General features: G+C 37.1%; 1 protein-coding gene and 1 pseudogene across 3 annotated transcripts in view; both read left to right on the forward strand.

Moving 5' to 3' along the window:
- Nipbl (NIPBL cohesin loading factor) overlaps window positions 1-27589 on the forward strand; it is a 173611-nt gene that overhangs the window by 21378 nt on the left and 124644 nt on the right. Inside the window, exon 1 of one of the 3 annotated variants that reach the window (XM_076551803.1) lies at window positions 26867-26959. The exons of the other annotated variants lie outside the window; for them this stretch is intronic. The gene's annotated coding sequence lies outside the window, so the exon portion shown is untranslated. Of the gene's footprint in view, window positions 1-26866; window positions 26960-27589 lie in introns of those variants that run through there. 3 annotated transcript variants of the gene reach the window in all.
- LOC121822974 (mitochondrial import inner membrane translocase subunit TIM14 pseudogene) lies at window positions 3454-3879 on the forward strand (annotated as a pseudogene).

Raw genomic sequence — 27589 nt, forward strand, 5'->3', positions numbered from 1 at the left:
TTGTCAAAAGTATTTCAAAGCTAGGCATGGTGATACATGCATCTTTAATCCCAGTATTTGAGAGTCTAAGGTAGGAGGACTACAAGTTTCAGGCCATACTGAGCCATGTGATGAGACCTTATTTAATAAAACCATAGGAAAAGAAATGCCAGGCTAGCAAGTGGCTTGGGGAGGAGGGGGAGTAAGTTGCCTGACATCATGCCTAATGACCTGAGTTCCATCTCCAAGACCCACATAGTGGAAAGAGAGAGTCAACTCCTACAAGTTCTTTTCCGACCTACAGACATGTGTTATGACACACATATGCCCAAACACAAATACAATAAATAAAAATGCAGTTGACTTTTAAAAAAATTAATAAAACATAGTCAGGCTGGGGCATGGCTTATTGGTAGAGTAGTTTTCTAACAGTCCTGAGGGCCTAGTTGAAAATATATTTAAGAATTTATTTTGGACTCAGTTTTATTACTTTAATCTATGTGTCTGCCCTTATGGATGTCTTTTATATTTATAGGAATTTTAAGGTCAAATCAATTTTTACAAAATATGCAGCTGTGATTTGGTTATGGATTTGTTATCTGTGGATCTGTTTGAGGGAAGAGTGTCATTACAACGGGAAGTCTCCCATCTGTGAGCACAGGGAGAATGGCTTTCCTTCTTTTAAGCCTTAATTTCTCTCAGCTTTTTTTTTTTTTTTCAGTTGGAAATGTGTTGTACTTCTTTGCCTGCCAGCAGTAGTTGAGGCAGTTTTCTTGTTTGCCCAATCCTACTCCTTTGTAACCTGAACAAACTTGTGCACATGAAAAGTAAAATTAGATGGCTTGTGGAAAAAATTGTAGCCACTCAATTAGGTCAGCATGGTCGTTTGCTGTTATTTGAATATAACATAGAACTCCAGTATTTAAAAGCAATCTTTGTTGTCTGTAATAAGCTACCACAAGTGTTTATTGCAAGAATAGGTAAGTAACTAAGTGACAGGTACATCCAACAAAGATGTCCAGCTGACTAGCAGATAGGGAAATAAAGAGTAAAACTCTGGCTAGGCTGTAATATGTTCTGTTGATCAAGGATTAAATTAAATGAAGAATCTTTACTCAAAGTCCAAGAGCAAGTTTTTGTTTCCATTCTCAATGATATTGCTGCGCTTATCACTGACCTTTAAATTTGTAATAGAAAAGGAAATAGGAAAGTGATCTCCTTTTAAACATTTGTCAACTGTGTGTGTTTTACATGTTTGTTTTTCGTTCTCATATTTAATACTCTTGAAAAAACTCAAGAATACAATTTTTATTTTATTGATGAAGAAATGATAGCTTAGGATATTAGTAATTCACTAAAGGTACGGCTTGAAACAAGAGGAGGAATTTGAGGCTAACTTATTTAGATTCTAAAGTCTAGCCTTTAACTTGTAGTTGCTATACTATTTCTGCTTCTCCATTACCTTTAAGGAGCCTGTGCCAAAGTTGGTTATATTAAACATAGTACTCTTTGGATCCTTAAGCCACATTAAATAAAATTTAATGCAGAATTTAAAATCAGAGTTTGATTTTATTTAAAAAACTTTCACATTGTTGTATTTCAATCATCAGATAAAAGATTTGCCCATTGTTTTAATGCTGTTGAATTAGTCAGGATTTCAAGTGTTCTTCATTTTCTCTTTGAGAATTGGGCACTTGAAACTCAGAGTCAAGATTTGCAACTAGAAGTCAATAACTTGGTAAAGAAGTTCTAGGAGAGCGTTTTTTATGGTTTTAGGGAATTAAGAAAGGAATAGGTAAAAATTAAGAGTTAACTCCAGTTGTTTTCTCTGTGTTGAACATTTCTGTATACTCACATCTTTCTTGCATAAGAATGTAATATAGCCAGATGGTGGTGGCCCACACCTTTAATCCCAGCACTTAAGAGGCAGAGACAGAGGTAGAGGGCTACACAGAGAAATCCTTTCTTGAAAAACCAAAAAATAAAAAAATGTAATATAATTGTCTTAAATGTACTTAAAGATTAATAATTGTTGTAAGTTTTTTTGTTTGTTTTTTTTTTTTTATTTTTGTTTTTTTGAGACAAGAGTTTCTCTGTTTAGTCCTGGCTGTCCTGGAACTTGCTCTGTAGACCAGTCTGGCCTTGAACTCAGAGATCCGCCCTACTCTGCCTCCAGAGTGCTGGGATTAAAAGTGCACAACCACCACTCTGTTCTGGGTTTTTAATTGCATCTTGATGAAAGTTTCATATTTTGCTTTATCTGTGCCATACCTTCCCTTGGGAATCTCAGATTCAGTAGAAACCATTCTTACTGAATTCGGTTTGTTGAATGTTTGAATGCCTTGAACTTTATAGAAGAAAATTTAGCTTAAAGAAGTTCCCAAAACTTTGGGTGTTGTGGTCCCATAAAAATTAATTTTTAGCCAAGGTGGGTAGCTAAGCATGTAGTTTTCTGAGTAGCTCTGGTGACCTGGAACTATTAAAGGTGGATAAGAACTAACTCCCAATGGTTGTTCTTTGAACTCCACATGCTTGCTATGATGTATATGTGACTGCCTGCATATATATACACACCATAAATACCTAATAATGATAAATAAATCAGTCCAGTTTGTTAAAAATGAATTTTAAGTAGGTTTAAAATAATTGATAATGAACTTCCTCCAAAGCATTGTTTTCTAAATCTTATCATAGAGGCTCCCCTGATTTTTTTTCCCCCAATTTTAAACATCAGTCACCCTTTCTGTGATTATATACTTAGTCATTTCAGGCAACCTGTGTTTTTCTTTCTTCTTTCATTAATGACTACATATTCCATTCTTTATCTCGTTTGCAATATCTCCTTCACTGTAAATTACCTTCTTAGTTATTGTTTTTATATTTTATGCACAAAGTGATTAAGCCTTTTCCTCTGTTACTGAGTATTACTTCTTTTTTTAAATGTATATATTACTCTGTGTGTGTGTGTGTGTGTGTGTGTATGTGTGTGTGTACACCACTGTGTGCCTGGTACCCTCAGAGGTCCGAAGAGGGTGTCAGATCCCCTGGAACAGGAGTTACAGATGGTTGTGAGCTACCATGTGGGTACTGCGAATTGAAGTTAGGTCCTCTGTAAAAGTCCCAAGTGTTCTTAACCCCAAGCTAACTCTCCAGCCCTGTTATGAATAATACTTCTTAAGCATACATATATGCAGAGCTGAAAAACCTGCTAGTACTCAAATAACATCATCCTAGATTGTATCATCAGGTAAATGGATTAGAACTTGTTTTCAGTATTCTTTTCTTCTTTAAATAATGTCATAGAGTAGGGGGTACTTCATGCCTTAGTTGATAATTACATTAGTAATACTTGTATTTCTTCTTTTTTAGTAGTGATGGTGGTGCATGGCGGCTGGCTTAGGCTGGAATAAGTGCACATTGTCCTGTGATGGAGGGGAGCCATAACCAGTATAGTGGTAACAGTCAGACTGACCATTGCTGCCAAGGAGTCACAGGCTGTTGGAGCCTCAAGTAAAACTCGTTTTTCTAAGTCTATCAAAATCTGACTTCAGTGGTGGATTTAAACCCAAAATGATAAAACAGGAGGTGGCATCAGTGTTGGTTGTCAGCTCAAATGCCAATAAAGAAAAGACTATAAATGCTCATTGACAAATCATGTTCTTAAACCACCCAGACAATGGAGGATCTCATTATACAGCAGCCAGAATTAGTAAAACTTATGGACTTACTAGAAGGTCAAGCTAAAATATGAAGTAAATGTATGATAAATTGTAAGTCCCTATTAGTCTATGTATGAGTGAGTACCAATTTTTGTAATAAAATGCCTTAGAGCTACAAAAAAAAAAATAGGATAATAATAGTCATAGCAATAATGGTAATTTTTATATCAAGTTTCATTACAATCTTTTGAGTTATAGACTTAAGATTCTCTCTACACATCAGAAACTACTGATCACAAAGAATGTGACTCTCACAAGTGATAAGAAAAAAGTTTCACAGGCAGTTTAGAGTCACTGTAATTAATAATGAGTGATACATGTTCCTAAATTCCGTGAGACTTAAGTTCCCTGAGGCCAGGAGCGTAATCTTATATTTCTGCATTGTTACTAATACCACACACACACAGTGTCAGCCATATAGTACATGCTAATTGTGTGTATTTTGTTTTGTTTTGTGGTCAAAATTCTAAGAAGTAGATTAGCCCTAGCTGTCTTTTGACACAAGAATTTTTGTTTGTATTTCAGCATGACTTTTTCCCACTTTGCTTTGGAATATTGATTTTTCTCTATTTGGAAGGAAACCTGATAAATTTCTATTAATCTTTAAATTCCAAGATAATTGCATCTTTTTATAAAGCCCTTTATCTTTTTGATATAGGACTTGTCCTTCTCTTTTTCATCTCCCCCCACTTCTTTCTCTCTTCCTTTCATTATAATGCCTATTATGTCATGTCAAAGTTACCTTCTTTTCCTAGCCTACAAATCCTTGAGAGAGCAGGAAAGGTGCAGTGACGACTTTGTTTCTCATCTTAATCAGCATCAGGGATAGTTTCTGGCACTTAGTAGCTGCTTAGTAAATATTTGAGGTGAATAATTCAGAAAGACCAGCTAAAAATAGACTTCAGTTGAATGGTGAAGCATTTGCTTAAATATTGTCTTTAAATTACTCTTGACTTGATTTTTGGTTTTATGCTATTCCTTCCTCTATGACAGTTGGTTCTCTGGGCTGCTGTTTTTCAGCTGTGTGAATATTTGAGAAGATACTGCAACATCCCAGCATTGCTATTAGCATTTCCTTTATTTTTATTTTTGACAGTTTCTTTATAGGCAGTGTATTGTATTCATATTCCCTTCTCCCATTACTTTTTCTTATTCCCATTCACACACTTATTGACTCTCCTTCCCCCCTGTATGTGTGTGTGTGTGTGTGTGTGTTTGTGTGGTTTTTTTGCAATTTCTAAGAAATTTTCTCACGTCTTTATTCTTTGAGAGGAAACTTGAAAAGGGAGGAGATATCTGCTTTTACACAGACCATGTACAATTGTTCATAAGATTCAATTGAAATAATGTAAATAGAAGTGTTCCTAAGTAGAATAATTCTAATGTAAGGATATGGATAATGTAAGGATCGGTTATGTTTTCATTGCTATGATGAAACAGCATGAGCACAACAACTTACAGAATAAAGAGTTTGTTTGGGCTTATGGTTCCAGAGGGCTAAGAGTCCATTATTGTTGGGAGGTATGGCAGCAAACAACAAAAGCTCCGTTTGAACCATAAGCAGAGAGAACAAACTAAAAATGGTTCAGTTCTTTAAACTCTCAAACTCTAACCCCAGTGACATACTTCTTTCAGTAAGACCACACCTTCCAAGCCACACAGCACTACCAACTGGGGACCAAATATTCAGATGCCCAAGACTATGGGGACATTTATTATTTAAACCGCTACAGATTCCACAGATAGAGTGGTTTTGTTTGGTTGGTTAAGATTTTTAAAATTCCTAGTACTGCCAAACAAAAAGAACATCTGTATAACATATAACAATAGTATGAGATGCATATGCTCTTGAATGATCATCTTTAGAATACATAGTAGAATTCTCCAGCAATCTCAACACTCAGGATTCTGAGGCTGAAGGAGGGGAAATTCCAGGCATAGTGAGTTCAGAAGGAACCCAAGCTACTTACTGAGAACCTATCACTAAAACAAACAAAACATCTAAAAACTTGTGTTGGTTATCAGTTGTTGTGTAACAAGTTACTTTAATATTAAATAGCTTAAAACAGGATTTGTTATCTCACAGTTCATGTAGACCAGGAAAACTGAGCTTGGTGTGTTCTTCCTTGGGGTGTCTTAAAAAGCTGCAGTTTTCATACTGTCTGGTGTGGCTGTGGTGGTGGTTATAGCCAGAACAAGATTGACTGACAGAAAAATCAGCTTCCAAACGGATTACTTTTGGCTTTTGGTGGGCCTCGGATTGTTTCTGTTGGCTAGATACTTGAGTTCCTTGCCAAATGAGCCTCACCTTAAGAGTGACTGGCTTATCAAATGCTAAGTGATCTCCAATAGAATCAGAGAGGAAAGCCTGGCAGAAGCCTTTCTCTTTGTAATCGTGTGACCTGCCATCACTTTGCTGTATTCTGTTTTTTAGAAGCAAACACTAAAGTCTTTAGCAGGAAGGTGGTGTCATAACGGACTATTGTAGAGGACACCCACCACAAATGCCCAATGGCATTGATGTTTTGCAAACGTTAAAAAAGAAAAGAAAAGAAAAGAAAAAAACGAGTAAGCTGACCACATATCAGGTACAGAAATGTATTTATTGTTCACCAGGAATTAATAGAGGAAAGGTAACAGGGAATAACTTTGAATAAAGTAACTATTGAGACAACGTTACTACTATCCCTGTGTGTATAGCATCAGTTCCCCCTTGTGCTACCTATCCCTTTCTCATGTATGTGTTCTGATGTAGAGAAATACTTTTCTAGTTTCCTGGTGGATAGACACCCACTAATGGAGAGTCTTACTTGAAAGTATAGGATTTAGTAGGGGGTAGCTCAGCATGAAAGCCTACCAATTGCTTCTCAGGTTAGAATTAGACTTGAGTGTGTACTGTTTATCTAGTATATGTTAATATATATTACTATGTGATTTTTTTATAGAGTGTGTAGTAAACATACATAAAATATACCACAAAACAATTTCAAATGGTGATAATGTTACTAGTAATGTTATAATTAGTTTGCAGTTTTAAGATTAATTTTAATAAGAACAGGTTTGTTGTGGTATTTGTTTGTTTGTTTTGGGGTTTGTTTGTCTTGTTTATTTGGTTGGCTTGTTTTTAAGGCAGCGGTACACTATATAGCCCTAGCTGCCTGGAACTTGCTGTGTAGACCAGGCTGACTTTGAGGTCACAAAAATCCATTTGTCTCTGCTTCCCAAATGCTGAGATTAAAGGCATGTGGCACAACACTCAACAAGAATGTTTTTATATTAACTATGGTCTTGATTGCTGATTATATAATTTTCCATCTTGTTAAAAACCATTATATTAGTCTGGGGGAGTAAATTATTGGTAGACTATAAACCAGAGTTCCACCTCCAGCACCACAAAAATCAATCATGTTGCCTTTTAGACTCTTTATAATGAGTGTGTGTGTGTGTGTGTGTGTGTGTGTGTGTGTGTGTGTGTGTGTGTGTGTGTATAATGGCTGCCCTGGATAGCAGGACAGTGACTTAAAGGTTTTTTAATTGACTGTTATTGTGTGTTATGTGGGGGCGGGCACATGTGTCATGAATACACATGTGGAGATGTGGCGTCCTTTGTGGATTCCTGTCCTTCCACTTTTGCATGGGTTCTGCAGATCAAGTTCAGATTACCAGGCTCATGGGGCAAATACTTACCTGCTGAGTGGCTTTGCAGGCCCAAGAATGATTATTTTCTTATCTAACCACTAACACTAAAAAGACTTATTGGAGTCTGGAGAGACATCCTAGTCAGTAAAGAGCGTGTCATGAAAGTCTAAAGACCTGAGTTCAGATTCTCTATATCTACAAAAAAGTAGGGTGTGGTGATAGTTGTGGCTCCAGTACTGGAAAAGAAGCAAATATAATGAGGGAAATAACGTACCATTGACCTCTGGCCTGCCTCCATATGCATGCACATATACATGAGTGTGTGTGCATGTGTATGTGCAGATACATACAGATAGATGGAGGGATAGAGGGATGGATGATGGATGGATGGATGGATGGATGGATGGATGGATGGATGGATGGATGGATGGATGGGGCAGAGGACATAGTCAGTGATAAAGTATTGTCAGTCCTGCCTGTGTACCCATGTACCCAGGTTCAAAGTTCAGTATAGTAAAAAAACAAAAACAAACAAACAAACAAAAAAAAAACTAGAAGAAAAACAAGAACAAGAAAGAAATTCTTTTGCCAGAATTGTAGCTAGAGTTTTCCTGCCTTGCCCACAGTCAGGACAAATCTCGGTCACCCACCAGTCCCACAGCCGCTCAGACCCAACCAAGTAAACACAGAGACTTATATTGATTACAAACTGTATGGCCGTGGCAGGCTTCTTGCTAACTGTTCTTATATCTTAAATTAATCCATTTCCATAAATCTATACCTTGCCACGTGACTTGTGGCTTACCGGTGTCTTCACATGCGGCTTGTCATGGCGGCGGCTGGCAGTGTTTCTCTGCCTCAGCCTTCTGCTTCCCAGAACTCTCCTCTCTCCTTGTCCCACCTACTTCCTGCCTGGCCACTGGCCAATCAGTGTTTTATTTATTGACCAATCAGAGCAATTTGACATACAGACCATCCCACAGCACAGAATAAATTTTGTTTTGCTTACTGTTAGTACCTTAAGATTATTGACTTAGAGAAAGAAATAAGGTGAAATTCTGATCAAATAGACTAGTCTCTCCAACCAATAGTTTTCCTTTTAACCATGTACCTTGATTAAATAAAACATCTGACTTGACTATAACTTGAAATTTTATTTTATTAAAGTTTCTTACTAAGTCTTCAGTAGATGCTATAACTAATAGTTGTTTTTTGTTTTGTTTTGTTTTTAGTTTTTTTTCCTAAATATAGGCATTGAAGAACAAGGAATTGGGTTGAAAAGTGGTGGGCCTTTAGTATTTTCTAGAACTTTGGTTCTTGATTGGCTTTAAGTGATTGGCTTTAAGGTATATTGATGTGGGAAAAAGTAAGTTCATTTGAAATATGAATGAATTTCTTCTTTCCAGCTCCAAAGATACACTGTAGTATAACTTTAGGTTTGGCTGTATTTTCTTTTTCGTGTCTGTGTGCATATTCATGTTAATGTGGGTACAGGTGTATGTGTGGATGTTGAAGCCAGAGAATAACCTTGAGTGTTGTCTCAGGCGCCATTGAAGATAGGGCCTCATTGACACGGAATTCTCCACAAAGGTTAGGCTAGCTGGTCAGCAAGCCCTAGGGATCTCTGCTTCCCCAGGTCTGAGATTACATGTGTGTACCACTATACATGGCTTTTAAAACATTGGGTTCTAGGCATTCATACTTGCAAAGTGAGCCATCTCCCCAGCACCTTGGCAGTGGTTTCTAATACATTGCTAAAAATTACATGATATATTTATTTTTGCATTGATGGTGATTAGTAGATGTTGGTTCCTGTTAGGTTTCTGCCTTGCTCTGTTAGTTTTTCCAGGTCATTCAAGTAGGTAGCAGAATTTTAAAAAGTGCTGCTTTGAGTTTACTCCTAAACTTGCTAAGTGTGGATTGTGAATCAGGGCCTGAGTATTTGCATTTCTAACGAACTCCAAGATGATGTGATCCTCCTGGCAAGGTTCTACATTGCTAAATGACTTAACTGTAAGTGTATTGATACCTCTATTTCTATAGAATTATTCCAGGGACTAGATGGCTCCGAAGTAATTTTTCTAAGGGCTACAGAGATGACTTGGTGGTTAAGAGCTTACACTCTTGCGAGGACAGTTCCAGAGCCCCTGTCAGGTAACCTGTGACTCAGCTCCAGGAGAGTCTGAAGCTCTGGCTTCTGCCCACAACTGCACTCACTTGTAAACACACACACACACACACTAAAAATAGAAATAGATCTTTTAATTTTTATCTATTAAAAAAAGAATTAGTTTCTATGGTCTTATAACTATAAACTGTTAGGTAAGTTTTCATTTATCTTTTCTCATTTAACCTTTACAATGTCCTTGCAAGATTATTTTACCTGTTCATTACAGGAAATTCATCATAAGCAAAGGAAAATATTAGTTATGTAGATTAAAATAATATTTGTGCTTAAAATTCCAACTGAAAGTTAAAACATTAAGAAGTATTCTATCATATGCCTTCTCCTACATTGTTAAGAAAACCTGCAGATTTAGAATTTGACTAAAACTAAAATGCATTTGCTCAGAAAAAAACATAAGAAAATGTAAAAACACACCATAGTTAGAGTAGGGTGATGGAATCTCTCTTCTTTTATCCATAGCCCCATATATACAATATAAATGTATATTATCTTTATAGTAAGAAATAAAAAAGCATTAGTCTTCTCAGAAATGCTTCCAAGGAACAGATGTTAAAGACAGTATGTAAACTAAATAAATCTTGACAGTACATCTGAAAATCATAACAGTTTCAATAGAAAGGTGGGCACAGTGGTACAGTGTGGTGATATGAATGAGAATGACTCCATAAGCTTATATACTTGAATGCTTGGTCTGTAGTTAGTAGAACTATTTGGGAAGGATTAGGAGGTGTGGCCTTGTGGGGGGGTGTCACTGTGAGTGGGCTCTGAGGTTACAAAAGCCCTCTTCCTTCCTAGTTAGTCCTTTCCCCTTTTGTTTCTTCACCCCCTCAACTGTAAGCAATCCCCCAGAAACTCTCTGTTCTGTAAGTTGCCTTGGTCATGGTGTCTCTTTTCACACCAATAGAAAAGCAACTAAGATATACAGTTATTTACAAAAAAAATTTTAAGAAATAGAAAGATATTAAAGATAACCTTTCACAGGTGACTGAAGGACTTTAGGCATTGAAAAATATCTGTAAGCCCCAATTCAGTTTCCTTCTTCATGTAAGTTGTATCCAAAATAGTGTATCTAGACTTGTGTGTGTGTGTGGGGGGGGGGGGGGTTGTTTTGTTTTGTTCTTTAATTACAACCTTTTTTTTCCCATTTTTCATACCAATCACAGTTTCCCTCCCTCCCCTCCTCTCCATTGCCCCCTTCTCCCCCCTCCCCGCCTCACTCCCAACCACTCCTCAGCAAAGGTAAGGCCTCCCATGGGGAGTCAACAAAGCCTGGCATATCAAATTGAGGTAGGACAAACCCCTCCCTGCTGCATCAAGGCTGAGCAAGGTATCCCACCATAGGGAATGGGCTCCAAAAGATAGTTTATGGACCAGAGATTAAATCTTAGTCCTTACTACCAGGGGCCCCACAAGCAGACCAAGCCGCACAACTGTCACCCACATTCAGAGGGCCTAGTTTGGTCCCATGCAGGCTCCCCAGTCCAAAATCCGTGAGCTCCCACTTGCTTGGGTCAGCTGTCTCTGTGGGTTTCCCCATCATGATCTTGACGACCCCCCCCCCCATATATCCCTCCTCCCTCTCTGTTGTCTGGTTTAATATACCCTTCAGTATAGCTTTTTGAAACCCTCAGATACTGAATACCAAAGCACCCTCGAGGTTTTCTTGAGGTTGCTGAGCGAGAACCATCTATTGAGAGTTCGTTTGTTATCTTGGAAAAATAATGGTTAGTGTTTGCTTGCCCTGCTGCCTGCTCCCTACCCTTGCCCGTTAGGTGAATTTCATGTCATATGTGAGTGGATTAGAAAAACAAGTATCAGGACTTTGCCCCTCCTCCCCACTTCCCCAAGATTGATAATTTAGAAATTCAGAAGAGTATGGGTTTCAGTCTTCTTGGAGGATAATTTTGTCTTTTACTCTTTCAGTCAAAATTTAAATTAAGCATTTCTCATGAAACCTAATTCTAAGAATTTAGCCTTAAGAAAACTTGAGGGACACCAAAATTCATTTGCTAGAATGTTCATTTACAGTATATGGGTAAAATACTGGCTAATATAAATACAATTTTAAAAATTAAACCAGCTAACCAATAACAAATATATTCTACCTACCTATATAGTTGTACATAGAGAGTTAAATACTATATGCTGATTGCAAAAAAAAAAAAATTGCTTTCACGTTTATACCTCTTCACTCTAAAAAGAAAGAAATTTGATTTTTTCAGTGCTGATCATCAAACTCTGGCCTACTGCACAAACAAAAGCTCTAGCACTGAACTGGATCAGAATCATCTGTGTGTCTGTGTCTGCACATGTACACACATTGCACATGCCACATTCAGAAGTCAGAGGACAATCTCAGGTGTTGGTCCTGGCCTTCTACCTTGTTTAAGACAGGCTAGCTGTCCCACAAGTTTTCAGGTCTCCTCCCATCTGACAGCAGGAATGTTGGAACCACTGCTGAGCCTAGCTTTGTTTGAGTTCTAAGGATTCAAACTTAGGTTCTCCTGCTTGCATTGCAAACAGCCACAGAGCCATCTCCCCACACTCATCTTTTTTAGTAGTGGGGAAAGCAAGTAAGGGAAAAGAGAGGTCTGGGAGCTGATATTACTACTTTAGGTACTGGTAATCTGTCTTGAAATATAGTAATATTATACAGGCTAGGACACTGAACTAATTCTTGAGGAAGAGAGAATATTAAACTGCAGAACCAGTTGAAGCCAAGACTTAAAAATAGATATATTTATGCTAGAAGCCTACATGGTAAACTGTATTTGAGACAGATAATTCTGTAATGTCTCTTTTTCTAGTATCTTTAAGTATTGGCTTATTTTATTCATTTGCTATTTTCCTCTCTCTCTCTTTCTCTCTCTCTCTCTCTCTCTCTCTCTCTCTCTCTCTCTCTCTCTCTCAGTGTGTGTGTGTGTGTGTGTGTGTGTGTGTGTGTGTGTGTGTGTGTAAAATTATGGATGTTTGTGCACATCTGGACATGTTTGTGTAAGGTTCACGGTAGATATAGCATGCACATTCCTCAGTTCTCCACCTTATCTTAGGAGACAGTTTCTAACTGACTCTGGAACTTGTTGATTGGTTAGACTAGTCAGTCAGCAAGCTCAAGGGATCCTCCTTGCCTCTGCCTCCCCTGTGCTGGGATTGCAAGTGAATGTTACTGTGCCTGTTACTGTTACATTTTTCTAAAATGTGCATTCTGAGGGACAAAAGTCAGATCCTTAAGCTTTCAGCAAGCACTTTGCTGACTTAGCCATCTCTACAGCTGTTTCTTTTCTTGTTGCTGTGATAAAAATTTTCTGGCAAAAGCAAATCAGGAGAGATGGGATTCATTTCATCTTACAGTTCCAGGGTATAGTCTATTGCAGCAGGAAAGCTAAGGAATTAGGAGCTTGGAAAAGCTGGCATTTTGTACCCACAATCAGGAAGCAGAGAGCAATGAATGCTTGCTGTTGCTTAGCTCTTTTTCTCTAGTTACACAGTTCCGGATCCCAACCAAATATTTGCATCATCCACAGTGGGAAGGGACTTACACCTCAACCAAGGCACTGAAGATAATCCCTGACAGGCATGCCCAGATGCCCTCCAGCCCTGCCTTCTATTTTTTCTTTGAGAAATTCTTGGCTCAACTAACAAGAAAAAATACTACATGTCTAGAAGCATTCTATGACGACTGCAGAATCTAGAAAACATGCTAGAAACTGGTTAGTTACTAAATATTCCATTTGGAAGACATTGTAGAGCGGACATAACACATGGAGAACTTTGTCCAAAAGGATATTTGCTATATTCTGAGTTAATACTCCACTTAATACCTTTCATCCTTTCAGTTTCAGTTTTAATAAAGGTGTACTTAATGAAGATTTCTTATGTGTAGGGACATAAAACTAATTTAGTGTAGTTGGTATAAATTGAGTTGGGAGCAAGAATGATTACTTCCTTCACAGTTGTCTTAGGGTTTCTATTGCTGTGAAGAGACACCATGACCATGGCAACTTTTATAAAGGAAAACATTTCATTGGGGTGGCTTATGGTTTAGAGGTTTAGTCCATCAGCATCCTGGCAAGTGGCATTCAGGCAGATGCGGTGCTGGAGGAAGAGCTGGGAGTTCTATATCTTGATCCACAGGCATTAGGAAGTGAATTGAGATGCTGGGTATAGCTTGAGCATAGGGAAGCTCAAAGCCCACCCCCACAATGATACATTTCCTCCAACAAGGCCACACCTACTCCAACAAAGCCACACCCCCTAATAGTGCCACTCCCTGTGAGCTTATACATTCGAACTACGATAATGCTCATGCTCAAACTTTTCTCTTTAAAAAAAGTTTTTTTTTTTTTTTTTTTTTTTTTTTTTTTTTTTTTTGGTTTTTCGAGACAGGGTTTCTCTGTGTAGCTTTGCGCCTTTCCTGGAACTCACTTGGTAGCCCAGGCTGGCCTCGAACTCACAGAGATCCGCCTGGCTCTGCCTCCCGAGTGCTGGGATTAAAGGCGTGCGCCACCACCGCCCGGCTTAAAAAAAGTTTTTATTATTTGACAGTTTCATACATGCATGCATACACACACACACACACACACACACACACACACACACGTATATTTATTTCTTTACCCTTTATTTCTTCCAACTCTCTGGACCACTTCTTCCTAGAACATCTCTTTCCTACTTTCATGTGTTTTATTCAGTTTACTTAGAGTTTTGTTGTGTTTTATGATCTACTGAGTTGAATTACTTTCAAGAGCATCAGTGTAGGGTTATTTACTGTAGCACAGGCAACTTACCAGTGGCTTTCCAACTGAAGAAAGATGATTTTCCTCTAGCAGCCTTCAACTGCCAATAGTTCTTCAGAGAGGAGTGGAGCCTCATGAGCCCCTCCCCAAGCTGTATTCAAGTGTGGATGGCTCCGTCTTGTGCAGGTGACTGCAGCTTCCACGGGATCCTGAGTACAATAGCCATGTCATGTTCAGAAGACAGTATTTCACAGCATTTCTCCCTGTCCTCTGGCTCTTACAGTTCTCTAGTCCTTCTTCAACGTTCCCTGAGCCTTGGGGGGCTAGGGGAGAGAATACTGATATAGATGTACCAGTTAGGGTTAAGAATTTCTCACTTATTCTCAGAACTTTAACCAGTTACTAGTCTGAATTATCCACTGCTCACAGCAAAGAGAATCTTCTCTGACCAGGGTTGAGAGCAGCACTGATTTAGAGGTATAAACATAAATATTTAGAAGGCAGTTTAACTGCATGTCCATTTAGCAAAACTGCAGCCGTAGGTAACTCCTAGGGCTTATGAACTCCCCAGTTACGAATTCCCTCCTGTGGAACAGGCCTCATCCAATCTGAAAGCAGTTGGTAACCTTCGAGGGTCTGGCATTATTGTACTAGTGGGCACATCTTTCCTGGCAGGTCATACACAGACCATTAATGGATGAGACCATTGGTAAATTTTCTCTCACCTCTCACAGTGGCCTTACACTAAAAGCTAGCCAGCAAGGAGGAAGCTTCTAGCTGAATTCCAACTTGATTTCTTTATGTTCTGCAGTCAAAGTATGTGGCGTCTTTAGCAAAAGAATCTTACAGTCTAGTTTTGCAACGGCTTGTGTTAAGGGCCTCTGAGACCTCATTGACCGTAACAGTTCATGAAGAGGTACCCTAGCCCTGGGCCTGGGATTTTGTTGATAACATATGGCTTCTGGAAGCAGTTTCATCAGTCTACTCATGTAGAGTGAGTTTATAAAGCTCCCCTTTAGGAAATTTTGTCTGGTTTCCTTCTAACCTTTCACATTTGGGAATAATTTTTCTTTCCTCTGACCTTACCTAGATCTACTTTTCTACCTTGTTATGAAATTACATGTTTTTTGTTTTGTTTTGTTTGTTTGTTTGTTTTGTTCTTGTTTTGGGTTTTTTAAATCAAGCTTATATTCTATGTTGGAAATTCTTCCTAGACTTTCCGAAGGTACATAACCTTGTGTCTTTCATGGTACTTAATAGAATACCTTCCACATAATATAGAGGCTCATTAAATATTTTCTGATCAAATTATTTTGAGATTGACATGGGAAAAAGTTAATGAACTTCAAATGTAATTATTCTCTCCATGAAATATTTTTTGCCCCAACTAAAAATGAACAAAAACCATAAAGGTGGCATCTACTAGCTGAAGTTGGGAGAACGGTGTATTGAAGACAGCAGCATTAATGCTTGTCAGTTAGTTAGTGGAGCTTTTGATAGGAAATGCAGTTTGACTTTATCCTGTGCTTGAAGGGGATTTTAAGAGGAAGTCATTTGATGAAGCGTGTTTTTAGATAAGTTATACAGTGAAGAAGCTAGCTATTGATGATAAGACTAAGAGACAGGAACCCAGCTAGACGATTGGAAAAGAGAGAAGAAATTCTAAGGTCCTAGAACAAAGACAGTATAGTTGGATAGAAGAGAATATCCCTAAGAAATAATGGTAAAAAGTTAACATGCTTCTTGGTGTCTTACTTCATGTGTGGGGTGAAGCAGAGGCAACGTTCTTGACTGTGCTTTACTGGTGACATTTGAGGTAGAGAAAATGGGAGGAAGAGGATCAGCAGTAACTTTTGTGATTGAAGTGAGTTTTGAACATAATCAAGTTGAATTGTGTGTAAAACAGTCAAAGATGTCTGGTAGTCAGCTTTTGTTTTTTGTTTTTTGTATTTCTCTGGAAAGGCTGAGAGTCATCAGCATGTGGATTCAAAGTGGGAGTGGCTTGTGTGTATAGTAAGAAAGCATGAAAAGTAGTTTTAAGTCAGTCAGTCTCCCACCACCATGACCACCATCTCTTCTCCCCCTCTTGTCTCCACTGATCCAGAAGATGTGTTAGGATTTGCTTTGGAGTTTTTTTCCTTCTAATTATCTACATACGATTTCTTTCAACCTAAGTCATGGGAAGAAAAAAAAAATCAAAGCAGTGTAAAAATTGATGAACACCATAAAATAATTGATACTAATTCTTCACAAATGTCAGCATCTTGAAAGAGTAAAGATAAGGGTAGAAAAACTGTTCCATATTCAAGGAGACTAAAAGAGATACAGCAACTCGATCCTTGATTGGTTGATCTTGAATTATTATTACTATTGGGACAGATGGGGAAATTTGAGTGCAGACTGTATATTAGAAAATAATGCCAGTGAATTTAGTGTGATTATTTATTGTTACATAGGAGAGAATGAGCACTTTCTTAGAGTGTCATGATATTCATCCATGATACTCCAGGGTGTATGTCTGTATTGTCCAGGCTGGGCTGAAACCTCTGTATCCAAGTGATTCTGCTATGTCAACTTTCCAAGTGCTGGGACTACAGGCACCTGGCACTGCATCCAACTGAGTTTTCTTAGTATATGTGGTTGAATATTAGAGATGAAGTAGCATTCTTCTTACTGTCTGTTGGGCTCTTCTGAGTTGACTACAGAAGGCCAGACCATGCAGCATTCACTGTGAAAGCAGTGTCTTATCATAGGGTTCTGATCTTTACACATAAACCTACTAAGTATATGGGGTAGAATTATTGCTGTCTAGTATTAATAAACCTGTTTTAGTCACAGTATGGTAAGTTAACCCTACAATGTCAGTGGCTTAACAGTTGGCCAAGGAATAGATGTGCTTCACACAGTATATCAAAAAGCCAAGTTGGTAGAATTTCTGCCGATATGTATAGCTGGGCATCTGGAGCATTAGTATGCCACAGGGAAATAAACAGCTTGTGCGTCTTCCTTTAACTTTTAAATATTGTAGCCATGGATAGACAGATCACTTCCACTCACAACCCATTAATCAAAATATGTTACATGCCCCTACTGGTAGGAATCTGGGCCATGTTGGGGATCACACATGGCTATTTGATAAACAATACATATCTCTATCATCTACTGTAGTTCATCTCAAGAAACTGTATAGATCTTTAAACTGTCAATAATAGTCATTGCTACTGTAATTTTGTCTTTTAAACTATAGTAATGTTTTATCACAAAATTTTATGACATAATAGGTATTGACTGTTTTCCCAAAACCCATTTTTATTCGTGATCTTAAAAACTTATATTTACATTGAATTTGAGGAAAATTTTGTTTTATTATTAAGTATAGAATAAAAGAAAATCCATGAAATCTAATTCTTTAAAAACATGTTTAAAACAACTATACTCAGTTGTCATTTTGTTTGTGGTAGTTGTCACTTTTTTCTTTTCTTTTTTAAGATCACTGTGTAAGCCTTAGCTGCTGGCCTGGAACTTGCTGTGTAGCCCAGGCTAGCCTCAAATTTACAAGAGATCATTCTGCCACTGCCTCCTGAGTGCTGGGATGAAAAGTGTGTGTCTTTTCTTCGAGTTTGAAGTTCCTAATAAAAGTAGGTAATAGCCATTTGGCACAGATCCTCTTTTTAGAAATTCATTGAAGTATTTTGTTTATTTTTCAGGCAGAAGGTACTCTAAATTTACTAAATTTCTGCTGTAGTTGGAAGGATTCTTACAGCTTCTCTGAAACTTGTTAAAAATAGAAGATTTAAATTATATTCTTGCTGAGTGGGAATCAAGACTGGATTACTGAAATAAGTCTGTATTGTCACTACTTTCTCAAGATTGTAACTCTTTTAAAGTAGCCAGGATTTTGTTTTGCCTTCAGTTAGGTAAAGGAGAATTAGTTCTCAGTTTTGTAACTCTTTTAAAGTAGCCAGGACTTTTTGCTTTCATTTAGATAAAGGAGAATTAGTGTATCAAAAACTTCAGCCTGGCAGTGGTGGTGCATACCTTTAATCCCAGCATGCAGGAGGCACGGACAGGTGAGTTTGAGGCCAGCTTGGTCTACAGAGTGAATTCCAGGACAGGCTCCAAAACTACAGAGAAACCCTGTCTCAAAAAACTTCAAATTCTGTAGTTTATAAAGCTATTTAATGAAATGAAAATGCTTCCTTTCCAAAGTGAATGGATAACACAGCATTGACTAATACTTTAAACTTCAGTTATAATTTGTAAGTGATAATTCATTAATAAGTAAAACAAGTGGTTAGTTATTTATTTTCCAAGAACCTTTTTCTCAATATGGGCCTTAAAATTCTGCCAGGTTCTGTTACTGCCCATATTCTCATTAATCTTTTCCTCTAAGACCTTGGATTTAAAGTAAGTGTGTGTGTGTGTGTGTGTGTGTGTGTGTGTGTGTGTGTGTGTGTGTGTGTGTGTGTGTGTTGTGTTATATGCATGTGTACATGTACATGTGGAGGCCCGAAGTCAGTGTCAGGTGTCTTCCTTCTCTCATTTCCTCCCACTCTTTTTGAGACTCCTTCGTTTTGTTGATGTTGCTGGTGGTTCTTGGGGTTTTGTTTTTTGTTGTTGTTGGTAGTGGTGTTTTTGAGACAGGGTGTCACACTGAACCTGATTGGACAAGACTAGTGGACCATCAAGCTACAAGAACCCTGTCTCTGCCTCCTCAGATCTAGGGCTACAGGTTTACACCACCACATCTGATTTTAACCTCTGTACTGGGGATTAGAGGCCAGGTCCTTATGCTTGTGTGGCAAGCACTTTATCGACCGAACTATCTCCTCAGCCTTGACATTTTTACTCATTTTTACAATTTTGGATTTTTATTCATTTCTTTACTCTTGTCTCCTGTTCTAGAAAATCATGCTAGTCATAGTATAGGTAAGATTCATCAGAAATGAACCAGTTTTGGAAATATGCTCCTAGAAGTAATGTTTGATACATAAGAGCCATGTATAAAACAAAACAGGTTGTTTTCTTTGGCCATTATCAAGTATTGTACTTCTAATCTATTATAAAAATACCAGCCACAGTAGATACTAACTTCTGTAGTATCACTGCCATTGTGACTGGTAGTTGGCATTACTGTACAATACATGGGTTTTAGCTTTTCAGCTTTATCATTTTTTGATATTAGGCAAGTGACAGATTCTTTGAGGTTCACTCATTTTATTCATGTATTACATTTTTTATAAAATAGAGTTATTATATCAAGATTTAATGTGCTGTGGCAATTCATTGATGCTAGTAAATGCCAAATATAAACCCCTGTAAAATTGATTATCTTTATTTATCTTGCCTTTGATAATGGGAATTTTAAAGGATGACTAATAATGAGACAGTACATTTGTAGAAGATTTGTAGTATTAATTGTCACCCATCTTTTAAGTATTCATGGTACTTTCCAATAATATCTATAGACAAAGTTAAAGGGAAGTACATTTTAAGTAGATTTGTTGTAACCAATTTTAACTCACTTCTGCAGACAGTGATATTATCTTTATAAGGCAAGGTTTTTACCTTTTAGATTTTCATAACTAACTTGCACACATTATCTACTGGTCATTATTTCCAGTAACTAGAATAATCTTTGAATATTGTTTATAATTGTTAACAATTCTTATCAAGACTTTTTTTTAATGAAAATTGCCCAGTTTCTTACTTTTTTCTTCATGTGGGCTGAAAATAGATGAAATTTAGTTATATTGCCTTGTACTTTAGAGTGTTCTGATAAATATTCTTTTAAAATTCTATAAACAGAAGAGCTTTATCTACAGCTGTTGAAGTTAGGGGTTTTTTTTTTTTAATTAATTACGAGATGGGAGTTGGGGGATTGGGTATGATGCGCTTGCCACAATGCACATGTGGAAGTTAGAGACAGCTTTGTGGAGTTGATTCTCTCTTTCTACCTTGCAGGTTGCCAGGCTTGCGTAAGCATCTTTACCTACTGAACTATCTCAATAGCCTTAGAAGTCAGTTTTCATCTATTTGACTTTCTGTGTAGGGTCAGTATTTTTAGACATCAACTAATAGGCTTGAAAAAGTTTCTTAAAGATATTACCAATAAATAGTAAGACCCACTTAACACTGCTAGACTAGGTTCACTTTTGTAGGAAGTCCATATATGTTATTGTACATGCATTACAAATCAAGTCCTGGAAAGTTTTAGCCTTACAGTGGGTAGGACAAGATCCAGTGTGAATATTTTATTGGTGATTAATTTTCATTCTAAATTAATTCCTAATAAAGGTAGTTAAGGATTGTTTACAAGTTCCAAATTAGTTGTCTGTATTCTACTAATTGTCCTGTAGGTGGCATCATTATAATTTGTCCACTCATATATTTTGCTTTGCATAAAGATCTGCTTTTGTTCCATCTTTAGATCTTTTTTGTTGTTAATGATTGCTTATGTATGGTCACATCACTCTCAACACTCATACTTGTCTGATAATATGATTGATTGCTCAAGTGATGAGTTAAACTAGGTCAGGTAGTAGAGAACTGTGTGAGTATTGCTAGTAATTTGGGGTAACAACCATTTTTCATTCAGTTTTTTAGTGCTCAGGAATTATGGAATTTTTTATTTTTAAATACTGTTTTTGAGGCACTGACAGTAGTAATTAAGAACATAGGTCTAGAGTAACTCGAGTTCATATGTCTCTTCTTAGCTGTGTAACTGAGAAAATTACTTCACCTCTTTGAAAAGGCTTCCATCCTGCAGCAGTCTGCAAGTTGATTAGGTCAGAGAAACCATATTGTTTTGGGTATAGTTGAGTTCCTGATGTCTGGCATTTAGTAGTTACTCAGTAAGCTTTTTTATAAATGAATATATGTTTTTGCATGAATGCCATGAAAATTATGAGTATAAAAGAGATAATAATATACATCAGAAGTGTTAGCTGCTGTTCCTATCAACAATAATAGGAAATTCTGTCTTTCTAGTACATAAATTTTCTGTGTGCCATATCCCCCACATTTTGCAGTGCTATTAAACAATTAGTTTGCCTACTTACTGAGGCATTTTATAAATGTTTGGAGGTTAATCTCTGGCCAGCAAAATGTAGTGAAGATTAGCATTTATATAATACAATTAACAGAATGTCTGTCATATAGAAGTACTCAACACATGCTGCTTATTAATCATAGTGGTATTAATAATAATTTAAAACAACTTTTTTCCATATTACATTTATCTCACAACTGTTAATATTAAAAATTTTTCTTTTCTATTGATTTCATGTACATTAGCTAATCTTAAAAAAATGTGTGCTCAATACTATTGTTCTCACTTTATATTTGAAGACACCATCAAACTAATAGCTTAAAGTTGTTCAACTATCAGTGACTGAATTATAATTTTAAAGCCTGTGTTCTTGCTTTTCTACATTGTTCGAATAATTACTTTTTCTTGAATCTGAATTAAGAGAAAGTATATACATCTGTTATATCCTTGTCTGTTTATTTTTCTTATTCCAGTCATATTTTTTTTCTCTTTTTCTTCTGTCCAGATAGATCATCAAGAACACAGTATTTCGTGTCCTAGATTTCTGTGTCATAGATACATTTTATTCTCCTGCCCTGCTGATGCTGCTAGCAGGATTATGACTATTTTCTTCTATCCATACCAATGTCTAATTTGTTAATGACTCAGTGTGTCAAGTGGCTTCCCCAGGCCCTGGGCCCACAGTGAATATGAAAAACAGCAACAGCTCTATTTCTTGACTACTTTTTAAACCCACTTCATATCCCCCTACCATTTAACATTTGTTAAATGTATCTTCAAAAACTGTGCTGCCGATGTCTGTTGCTATGTAACAAACTAACCCCAAACTTTGAGTGGCTTAAAATAGTAACCATTTTCTTATATCTCAGAATTCTGTTGATCAGGAATTGAGTTGGTGCTTAGCTTTGATCATATGCTTTTGATGGTGGTTACTTAAAGGTATTGGCTGGCCAATAAGTGTGACCAAGCTACTTACAGACGGATAAATTCAACTTTGATGGAGATACCCAGAAGATGTCTGGGTACATCAACTGCAACACCTGTGTACAGAATCACCTACATGGTTGTTTCATGGTCATCTAACATTTCTTATGACCCAGCCTTTGGAATCCTAGAGATGTTTCCACTGTATTTTATTTGTCATGCAAATCACAAAAATCAACCCAGATTAAAAGAGGGAAATTAGACTACTTCAGTGAGGACTAGCAAAAAAATGTGTAGCTGTTTTTAATCTGCCACCATGAATCACACCAATTTTAGATTGTGTAAATCCAAGTGAAAACTGAATTGGTTCTAGGGAATGCAAATGGTTTCCTGGTTTTCTCTACCACTGACAAATTTACCACTTGTTAGAATCAGAACAGCTATAACTGGAGTTAATTTTTCTCCTGGAGCTCAACCAAAGCACTTACTGGCTTGATTTGAAAGATGAAGTTGGTTTTGTTGTCATTAAAAATATAAATACTTTTTCTTCTAAATATATAAAGTCTCCTCTAATACCTGCTTCTTGGATAATACTATATACTTCCATCTCATATCCTGAGCTTACAGATTTGTAGATATGGGGACCTAGAGAGATGCCTCAGTGGTTACGAGCTTGTAGTACTCTTTTAGAGTACCTGAGTTCAGATCCCAGCACCCATGTTGGATAGCTTACACCCTACCACCTATAATTCATGCTCCTGCGAATCCAGTTCTCCCTTCTGGCCTTCCTGGGTACCTACATTCTCACACACTCAACTTTAAAAACAAAACTTAAAGCCGGGTGGCAGTGGCGCATGCCTTTAATCCCAGCACTTAGGAAGCAGAGCCAGGCTGATCTCTATGAGTTTGAGGCCATCCTGGTCTACAAAGTGAGATCCAGGACAGGCACTGGAGAAACCCTGTCTCGGGGAAAAAAACAAAAACAGAAAAACTGACAACAAAAAAAACACTTAAAAATAAACCAAAAGAATTTGTAGAGATGAGATTCAAGGAAAGACAAGAATCTTCTATCCTTAATTTTTGAGTTATTGTTGTGTCTCTTCTCACTCACCAAGTTGTATGACTTTTGTATATTACAAGTAATATTTTTATGAACTAAGATAAAGACTTATTTTATTGAGGAGAAAAATATCAAGGTATAGTTTTGGTTAAGAAGTGTCAAAATTTATATGTAAGCTTATAGATATTAAAGATTGTGCCTTTTTCTAAATGAAAAGGGAAATAACTTGAGAGGTTTTTGAACAGAGAATAACAATGGTATATTTTAATAAAATTGTGAGCTGCTGTGCAAAACTACCTAGGAGTACCAAGGATAGAAAAGACCGAGTAAGGAGCTGTGTCAGACACAATCGAGTGCAGTACTTACATGAAAAGACCAAGTGGAGGGAAGGTAGTGGCTAAGAAACAGTCAAATTCTATATAGATTTGAAGATGAGGCCTTCTTGTTTTATACCCATTCTTATTTTTACATGTTTTGAGTGACTTCATTATCACAGTGGGTACTTGAGTTAGCAACCCTTTCCTTAATATTAGTTTATGTGTATATAAATGTGTGAATATATACCTCAAGCATTATAAACTTTAAATGTAGGTAACTCAAGAAAAGTAGTTCTTGATCAGATAATCCTGCTAAATGTGCTTGTGTGTTTCATATATGTATACCTGTTCTTGTGCACATGTATGCGGAGGCCACAGGTTAGTGTTGGGTACCTCCTTCTATCTCTTTCTATCTTATTCTGCTAGACAAGGTTCCTGGAGCTCATTAATTCAGCAGGATGAGCTGGCCAGTGAGTTCCAGGGATCCTTGTGTCTCTGCCTCACTGTGGCTAGGATTAAGGCATAGGCCACCACATCTGCCGTTTTCTACATCTTCTGTGGATGCTAGGGATCTGAACTTACATCCGCATGCTTGCACAGCAAGTACTTTGCAGTGAGCCATCCCCCTAGTCCTCTCTTTTGGTGGGAAATTAGGAAGTGGCTTTCTCAAATCCTATTGTTTTGTAGAATGCATATATGTGTGCAAAGAACTTTGAGAGTCAGCAGTTAGTGTGGCATCCCTTTATCGTAAAAATAAATGGCATTGTAGTAGGCATTGAATCTATTAAAATAAGGGATAATATATTTACCATCAAGTTGTATATAATTTAATGTGAATCCCAGGCTTTTATAAATAATTACATATCTTAGATAGAGAGGAAGCATGAAACTAGGGTTTCTGAAGAGTATCACAGAGGTTTTAATACTACACGTGAGCAAAAGAACTAATCAGTTTAGAAACTACAGTTAGGATTGAAGTCACCTATGAAATCTATATAGAGATGTGCAGTAAGTAGTCCAAGTAAAAATGATCTGAAATGGCTAACACTATTTTGTTAGCATTGCTGTTTCCTGGTGCACAGGCAGAAATTATATTGTTCGGGCAGGTGGTTGAACCATATAGGGAGAGGCAGTCGGAAAATGGTTTGAGCTTGAAAATCTTTCTCAGTGACTGCTTACTTTCTCTTCCTTCTTTTCATGAGGTGTGGTTGGCTTTATAGTTTTCTGTGTCTGCAACTGCAGAGTTTTCTGGGTGAAATTATTGTGGCTCCAAATGTTATTACTGTCACTAAGTCATTTGCAGTTTCTAGTCTTCCTTTATGTGCCAGTCTCAACCAATCCCTGGTTTTTCCAGCATCTTTTTTCTGTTTCATGTTTTCAAATTCATCAGAAAGGTGAACTTTTGAAATTTCCTCTAGAGTAAAAATAGACTTTCTTCTGTTTAACTTAAGTTTATCACATTTTAAAAGGTTTTCACTTGTATATGTATGCCCAAATGTATGTATGTGTACCCCTTGCATGCCGGTCAGAAGAGAGGACTGTAGCCCTCAGCGGAAGTTACTGTCCATCAGTTATGTGCTGACTGCTGAACAGGGTCCTCTGCAAGAGCAGCGAGGCCTCTTAACTCTCAGGCCCTCTCCAGCCTCTCACATTATTTTTTCAAACTAAGTTACGTGGGGACGGCGAGATGGCTCAGCTGATGAAAGTCCTTGCTGCATCAGCCTGTCATGCCAAGTTCAGTCCCTGAAATCCACAGAAAGGTGGAAGGCAAGGACCTACTCCACAAAGTGGTCCTCTGACTTTGATGTGTGTACTGTGGTGCACATAACATGTGAGTAACACACAGACACAAATAATGATAGCAAAACACATTTTAAAAATATAGGCTAACTTATTTTCCTAAATTGTGAAAAAGATGGTTGAGCACATATATTCTCTAAAGGAACAGACAGTATCAACCCAACCAGGTAAAAATTGGTTGGAGGAGAGCAGAGTCTTAAACAATTGTAAAATACTGGCTTAAGGAGCTTGTAGATACCGAGCCTGTAGATCTCATAATCTGAGAAACACCAACGTAGAACGCTGCATGGCTATGTGTTGTAAGAGAACAAGCACAAGATTTGAATATCTGGGAGGACTTGGAGAGCAAAAGCTGAATTCAGGAAATAGGATTTTACTTTACATTGCAGTGCACTTCGTGTTGCTTAATAGGTTAATCCAAACCCAGAAACATCTAAGCTAGATAAACTTGTAATGAAGCTTAATATGTGTTACATTCTAGTGAGACACATAATACAAACTGATTACTACTTCCCTGATTTGATACTAATCAACAACTGTATCATGTGGTGTATTTTACTCAGGAAGAAAAAGTGTCACTTTCTGGGAAGTATCATAATCTACTACTTCTCATATTAAAAAGCAGATTCTTCCAGGGATCAGTGGTCCATGCCTTCAGTCCTATCACTCAGAAGGCAGAGATAGGCAGGTCTCTGGGAGTTTGAGGCTAATCTGGTTTCCAGGGATACATAGTGAGACCCTGCCTCAAAATAAATAAATAAAGAGCAGATTTTAGTATTGTGAAAATATCTTTTTTTCTTCTGCCTAAGTTTGTTTTTCCCTACACAAACTATAAACTTGTTAGAAAACCACTATATCAGAAACCGATTCAAGATTTTAAAGATTATTTCTGATTTAAAGAGCCTAGAAATACAAGATAATAAGAAATAGCAGAATTCAAACTATATATATATGTGTATATATGTAACTGGAATTAGAAATAAGAGTTAAAGCTTTTAAATGAGAGTAAAATTCAATGCTGAAATAGCAGTAGTAGTTGCAGTAATGGTTTCCAAAGTGGTGTGTGTCCTGGAGAAGATGCAGTTGTATGGTTCTGGGGCTGTGGAAGATAGGTTAGCTCATCGTGGACAGGAAATTAGAACTCTCAGCTATAGTTTTGGTTTTTTGTTTAATGCGTTAGTGTTTTGGCAGCATATATGTGCACTGCATGGGTGCCTTGTGCTTGTGGGGGCTGCAGAGGGCACCGGATTCCCTGCGCCTATAGTTTCAGTAGTTGTAAGCCACCATGTAGGTCTTGGGAATTGAACCCTGGTCCTCTGAAAGAGCAGCCAGTGCTCTGAACCACTGAACTCTCTATGACACGACTACCACCCCTTAATTGTGTCTTTTGAAAATACCTATTTTGTAATTTTCAGTAATATCTTCTACTTATCTACTTGTCTTTCTAGAAACTTTTCTAAACATTTTACATAGGAAAGACAATATCGACCTAAATTGTTTTGGAGACTACCTTAAAGAAGTACATCAAAACATCATTGGTCTTAAGGTACTTTATTTCTAAGTTTTCTGTCCATAGTAAGTTATTATTTTGATCGTTGGTATCTTCAGTTATTGTTAAGTGATCCTGCCTCTAAACTTTCCTTCTCTTTTTATAGAGCATGAAAGGAAACAACATTCTAAGGTTACAGCAGATTTTTGTTTTGTTTTATTTTAGGCATAAAAATTTTAATCATCTGTTCATCCATTGTTTGAGTGTTTTCCCTGTGATCCCTTTTTGTAAACCTGTATGCATTTGGGTGGTTCTTTTTTTTTTTTTTTTTTTTTTTTTTTTTTTTTTTTTTAAGAATTGTATTCATTTTTCAGAAAGAACAGGAAAATCAGGAGACTGGGAAACTTGGCATCTACCCTTGAAAGTGTGTTTTGAATCTGTCATTATATCTGCTTTCTCTTATCTGTAAAGCAAAGGCGCTGGACTAGGTGGCTTGTAAGAGACCTCTTATTTAGGGTATACTAGTGTTTCTGTTCAAAAGTGGGGAGTTATAAGAGTTTAATGCTTTTGTGCCTTAAGCCTGTAATAATTTTGTATATTTTTCCCTTTGATTAAAAAAAAAGTCCCTGTAATTGTATATGTTGTAACTGTTATAGTAGTATGAGTAAAATAATATTGAAGATTCAT

The sequence above is a fragment of the Peromyscus maniculatus genome, chromosome 15, assembly GCF_049852395.1.
Source record: "Peromyscus maniculatus bairdii isolate BWxNUB_F1_BW_parent chromosome 15, HU_Pman_BW_mat_3.1, whole genome shotgun sequence".
NCBI classification, from domain to species: Eukaryota; Metazoa; Chordata; class Mammalia; order Rodentia; family Cricetidae; genus Peromyscus; species Peromyscus maniculatus.